This window comes from Canis aureus, chromosome 5 (genome assembly GCF_053574225.1).
Source record: "Canis aureus isolate CA01 chromosome 5, VMU_Caureus_v.1.0, whole genome shotgun sequence".
NCBI classification, from domain to species: domain Eukaryota; kingdom Metazoa; phylum Chordata; class Mammalia; order Carnivora; family Canidae; genus Canis; species Canis aureus.
The window spans coordinates 33,446,107-33,452,873 of NC_135615.1; the positions used below are offsets into that span (position 1 = coordinate 33,446,107).

General features: G+C 40.0%; 1 pseudogene; it reads left to right on the forward strand.

Annotated features, from left to right (window-relative positions):
• The first annotated feature begins 3,789 nt into the window (after positions 1-3,789).
• On the forward strand, positions 3,790-4,545 carry LOC144313390 (high mobility group protein B1 pseudogene; annotated as a pseudogene).
• Positions 4,546-6,767: the final 2,222 nt, after the last annotated feature.

Consider the following 6,767-nt stretch of genomic DNA (forward strand, 5'->3'; position numbering starts at 1 on the left):
TAGAACCATCATCAATAGTCCTGCTGAGGTTTCACAAAAAGATTTGAACTTTCCTTGCAAAGAAACCAAGTAAGAAAAAAATTAGGCAGGTTTTTATTTTTTTATTTTTTTTGGGTTTTGGGGTTTTGTTTGTTTGTTTTGTTTTGTTTTTTAGCAGACCAGGGGGTGACTCAGTTGCATACTCCCCTCCAACCTGCCACCAAGATGCAGTCCCAGGTCAAGGGGCCCACCTGGGACTGGGGATAAGGATACAGACACAAGCCTGAGTGCCCTGAGAAGAAGCCTCACTTCTAAATGTTGGTTGCCTTTATAATTACTTTGTTAATGGCACCAGTAACACCTTTATACAAAACTTCATTCTCCAGCTCATGGGCTCTTAGACAATTTGAGTGAAAAATACTTCAGAAATTATGAACTTCAGAGAAAAAGAGAAAAGAAAAAAATCTATCCAGGGACACCTGGGTGGCTCAGTCATTTGAGCATCTGACTCTTGATTTCGGCTCAGGTCGTGATCCCAGGGTTGTGAGACTAGGCCTTGTGTCTGGCTCTGTGATCATCATGGAGTCTGCTTGGATTCTCTCCCTCTCCCTCTACTCCCTCTCTTACTCTCTCTCAAATAAATAATTTTTAAAAAAATATTTTAAAAAAAGAGAAAAATCTATCCAATTACCAAAAGTAATTTTGGTGAGAGGAAATATATTTAGAAAGACATGAAAAATTGGCACTCCCATGAGTAAAGAGAAAATCTTGGAAAAGTAAAGGATCAATTTATAGGACACACTGAGCAGAGACCATGGCTAAGCTTTCCTTCCTCAAAAATGGAACTCTACATAGATTTAAAGGACATGAAGGAAGCAGCCCACATACAGAGTAGTGTGTGTATTTGGTATAACCCTTCTTGTGTGAGCACGGAAGTATGTAGGCAAAAATGTAGCTTCCCAGTTTGCACAGTGACTTGTATGTGGGCATGAAAAGTATTAGTTTGCAAGAAATTAGTAAGTTAAAGAAAAAATCTGCGCATGTCCAATAATAGTTCAGGTAAAGACTACAGAAGAGACTTTGCAAAGATACAGATCCAGCATCTTCAGTTCTCACCATCCCTGAGATTTGAATGGCTCTTTGTAGAATTGTCTATTAATATAGGATTTCTGGATTACAAGCACTTTTTAAAAATACCATAAAATCTGAATATTTTCCTTGGTGCCTACTCTTTTTCTTTGGGTAGAGTTAATATGTCTCTCACTTTTCTCATTTATCTTAACCATAGATGTATTTAGTCCTTTGAATATGTTTTTCTAAATAAATTTAAGAGCATTAGTAGATTTTTTTAAACAGCTCTACACAGCCTTGTTGTTTTAGTGTTAACTGTTTTAAAACCTTAAAAAAAATTACCAAAATGAGAGCACTCAGGAAATCGCATTGTCTTCAAGCACACTGGTGACAGAAGCACCATGCAAGATGTAAGTACCCATATTAAGGTCTGTGTTAACTCTGTGTTGAAACATCCACTGAAATGCAAACAATTATTTGTATTAGTTTGGGAAAATATTCCCCATATATAAGGCGCTGAGTATGGTTTCAAGATGTTAGAAATTCCCTGGCACACACTCACCCCATTAAGTGGCCTGTGATATAGAAATGAGAGAGAAAAAGAGGAATGGACACTGGTCTTTCTTACTTTTCGGTGTATCCTGTTGCTGTATACATGCTAATTATATTTCCAGAAACATATGCATTTATGCATTTATTCATGTTTTATTTTGTAACCAGAGAGAATTTGAAGACGGCCCGTAGAGATGCCACACACAGAGTGTGGAGTCCGGCTGGGTTTCTGCCGTCGGGTGCAGGTGGGAGTCCAGGCAGTGCTCACCTCTAGCACTTCCCATGTTGCAGACTGAGAGATGAACGGGACTCGAGGCAAACAATTACTAGATGTTTACCAACATCTAGGTAATCTGAGGCCTGTCCGGGCACAAAGAGAGGTACCTACCAGTAGAGGCGCCCACCAGTAGATGAGTAGATCAACGTTCTCTTAATCGTCCTGCAGAACAGAAGACACAACATGCACTCTACATCTTGCAAAATCATTCACGGCCTTGTTTTGCACTGTCCTGTTATTTGCACACGGACTACTTTCCTCTTGATATTCAAAGTGCATCTCGATCTGACAAAATTCTATAAATTCTTCTGTCCCTGGAAATGTGACATTAAATAGAGAATTATGCCAACTCAATTTTCCTGCCTTTCTGGTTCCTTAGCCCTTTTCTTGTGTCACGGCAGAAAAATCATTTGCTTGCAGTCAGGAAGGTCCTAGATATTACCATGTGGCACAGGGAGGGTTAAGAGACACAATTAACTTTGGAATTCCGAAACGTGATGTAAAAACAAGGTCCTCGTGTTGCTAGTCCTTACATGGGCTCCTTTAATAGAGATTTCAATCCATCCAAAAGATAAGCATTTGACCTAAATATTTTTAAATGATTTCAAATCATTCAACTTAGATTTAAGCTCATTTCATTTTCATGGCTGGCTAAGATTTAAAGAACAAAAAAATAGGAAGAAGAGGAACATTTGCAGCCTGCCTCTCACGCTGATGGTTTACCTATATGAGGTTTGGTGAGAACACCTTTGCAAGTACGTGAAGAGGAGCAGACACCTAGCCAACCACCTGCCTAACGGACATGCTGCCCATGCCTGCCTCTTCTGCAATAACTGCACAGACTAAGATATGAGTCCTTGAAGTTCTTCTTTGGAGAATTCTACAAGCTTCCATTCCCATAAACACAGTCACTGTACTCTGCAACATTGCACTGTGGCCAATTTGTCCCATCTAGCTCCCCGTGACTCTGTATTATGTGTTTCCCGTTGCCACATCTCAGACATCCCTGGTCATGGCCTCATTTGTTGTGCTTGAAATGAGCAAATCAGCATGAACATGACAGATGCAGACCCACCTACTGGAGTGAGGGAGATGGATTCTGGAACTTGAAGTGGAAAAGGTCAAGTCTGGAAGAAAAAAAGAAAACGACAGGAAAATTCCAGACAAAAATGATAATTTACAAATAATTGACTTCAAGGGTCCTTGTCTTAATTGGAAGGTGGTGAGAAGGTAAGATTCATACAGAATCAAGGACAAAGCTTTGCTTAACAATACAGGTAGCAAAGTCATGGATATCTGAGACGTACACCCCAAGCCTGAACGGAATTTCAATTTTCCAAGAATCCTGATAAAAATAAGAAAAGGAATCCATTCTTAGAATAGGTGCAGGTATATTTTGGGTTTCTAATATAAAAATCGAAGCCCAAAGATAGAAGGAATATGGAATAATCATGGCTGAGGGTAAGGAGTTCATCAAGAAGCAAGATAAGATTGTCAATACGAGAGAACCCAAAGCATGGGCCGGGATCCCTTAGAACACTGCCTCCCTGATGCGGCTGCATATTAGAAATGGTTGTTCAGTTTTTAAAGTGCTGATGCCTGGACCTTGTCCCAGATCAATGAAGCAAAGCATCCTGGGACGTGTCCCAAATATTGACATTTATTAAAAAGAGCCCCAGGTGATACAGTGGTCAGCAGCAGCAGAGGGTTGCTATCACAGCAGGTGTTCTCTGGTCTGAGATGGGAACTGGTCCCATAAAACAGATGCACGAACCGTGGCAGAGCAGTGGAGACTGGTGGTGCCCACTTCGCACAGGGAGCTGGCAGGTGTCACTGAGGTTATAGACGGACGTGGGACACACCTTCACTCGGGACATTTTTATTCATTTGAGAAGAAAAGACCGGTCTGGCTCCTGCTCTCACAGCCACTGCAGCACATGGAGCTCCATAGAGACAGCGCCGGGGCAAGTGAGAGCCAGACGGGCACTGGGCGACTCTGTGCCTCGCTGAGGAAAATAATTAAACATGGGCAAAGGAGATCCTAAGAAGCCGAGAGGCAAAATGTCATCATATGTATTCTTTGTGCAAACTTGCTGAGAGGAGCACAAGAAGCAGCACCCGGAGGCTTCAGTCAACTTCTCAGAGTTTCTTAAGAAGTGCTCAGAAAGGTGCAAGACCATGTCTGCTAAAGAGGAAGGAAAATTTGAAGACACGGCTAAGGTGGACGAGGCCTGTTATGAAAGAAAAATGAAAACTTATGTCCCCCCTAAAGGGGTAGCAAAAAAGAAGTTGAAGGATCCCAATGCACCCAAGAGGCCTCCCTCGGCCTTTTTCTTGTTTTGTTCCGAGTATCGCCCAAAAATCGAAGGAGAGCATCCCGGCCTATCCTTTGGTGATGTTGCAAAGAAACTGGGAGAGATGTGGAGTATAACACTGCTGCAGATGACAAGCGGCCTTATGAAGAGAAGGCTGCTAAGCTGAAGGAAAAATACGAAAAGGATATTGCTGCACACCGAGCTAAAGGAAAGCCTGATGCGGCAAAAAAGGAAGTTGTCAAGGCGGAAAAGAGCAAGGAAAAGAAGGAAGAGGAGAAGACGAGGAAGATGAAGAGGATGAGGAGGAGAAAAGATGAAAAAGATGAAGATGAAGATGAAGATGATGAATAAGTTGGTTCCAGTGCAGTTTTTTTTTTGTCTATAAAGCATTTAACCCCCCTGTGCACAACTCACTCCTTGTAAAGAAAAAAATTGAAATGTAAGGCTGTGTAAGATTTCTTTTTAAACTGTACAGTGTCTTTTTTAGTAAAGTTAACACACTACCGGATATGTCTTTAGATAGCCCTGTCCCAGTGGTATTTTCAATGCCCACTAACCTCGCCTGGTACAGTATGTATGGGGGTTTTAATTTGCCATGGAAATTTAAAGCAGGTTCTTTGGTGCACAGCACAAATTAGTTATATATGGGGATGGTAGTTTTCCATCTTCAGTTGTCTCTGATGCAGCTTCTACGAAATAATTGTTGTTCTGTTAACTGAATACCACTCTGTAATTGCAAAAAAAAAAAAAAAAAAGTTGCAACTGTCTTGTTGACATTCTGAACGTTTCTAAGTAAATTCAATTTTTTATTAGAAAAAAAAAAGGAAAGATCCAGAAATTTCTTTATCATAGAAGACACCCTCCGAACATCATTTGTCACCTTGAGGGCCTGGTGACAACCATCCAGCTTATGAGCACTACTCCCCCTCGAATTGATCTGTGATAGTGAAACAGTCACGGTTCTGGAGAACCTGCAGAGTGCTGAGCTGGCTCTATGTCTAAGACTATTTGGGGGGGGGTCTCAGAAAAGGGGGTATAAAATACATAACATATTATGTATTCTATATGTGTTCCCATTTATTGCTATGCATTTGCTCATGACCTAATTGCCCATACTTGATTTCCAAGAGAAGATTCCTAACATCTGTCCATTTTAATAAATACTCCCTCCCCTGCGATTGATTTTCTGAATAAGTGAAACATCACAGAAACAAATGGGAAAAAAATGTGACCTCTGTGTTTTGTTCAGTTGGATTGATCAGCGACCCCTTCATCCACTTGCTCCCAGGTGACATTCTCTATTCCAGGCTGTCACATCTCATATGTACGCATCGTCTGATCAGGGTTGTTTCCAGATGCTGTGAAGTAGGACTTCAGTTCAGAGGGCCTGGTTTGCATGGCTGTGTGGGATCAGAGGTCCTCAGCAGGGAGATTCAACAGGTCCAGACCACCCTCCCCACTACCCTACAGATTACTCCCCTCTCTGCGTGGCCGACCTCAAATAGACCCTGGCAAGCAAAAACATTTTATCATGTTTAAATATCATTTTACCAACAAAGAAGCTATAACTTGTAAAATCCAAATACATATTTTGAGTTTCTACCTCTATTTGACACTTTTTTAAGACTTACGTCCTTGCTTAAACAATCCTACTGGACACTGATGCTCAGTGTATTAAATGCTTTTGGCGTTTTCCAGCAAAGGTTATGTCCAAACAAAATGAACACATTTTGAGAAGAATAAATAATAATATTCCATGGAGTTTATATAAACTCATTTTAATAAGTCATAATATCTTTGAGCGAACGTGATGTTTTCGGATGCATTTACAAATGTCTGTGCTCCGTGGATCCCCGTGTCGATATCAGACACTGATCATGAATGCACTCGCACAGCTCACACACATACCCATACTCACACACTTGTGCACACACATACCCATGACATCTGACCCAGCTGTGTCATCACACTCTCACACAGAAACCTGAAGTTTGTGATACATACCTGCGTTGAAATTTCCAGAGAAATAATTTCTATCTCATGAAGTTTTTTTTTACTTTTGATTTTATACTGTTCCATGTTATCATCAATTATATCAAGAGTTAGAGAGTATTCCCAATGATTTTATTCACCTTAATTTAACCAATAAATATTTTTTTCTGAGTCAGTTTCAAATTTGTAGTTATTCCAGTATCCAGCTGCAGGATTACTGAATTAGATGGGCTGTGGAGACATGAACAAAGCAAATTTGCCAATGAAACATCCAATATGAGTAAAGTTTCTTTCACAGTTTCTATAGACTACTTAGGAGATTTGATGTCACAATTCAGGAAAGAAAGTTAGCCTTATAAACTTTTAATTCCATATCTTCTTGTATTTTTAAAATATATAAGTTATTGTTTAATATTTACTCATGATATTGCCCCTTTCCTTTATAATGTACTATACTATAATGATAATGTACTATCACATTATATCATTAAAAAGGAATACACCAGCCTTGTCGCTTCATAGCTTAAGATACTAATTCAAAAATATCCATGTCTTAAGTTTTTATATCATATGTATAGAGA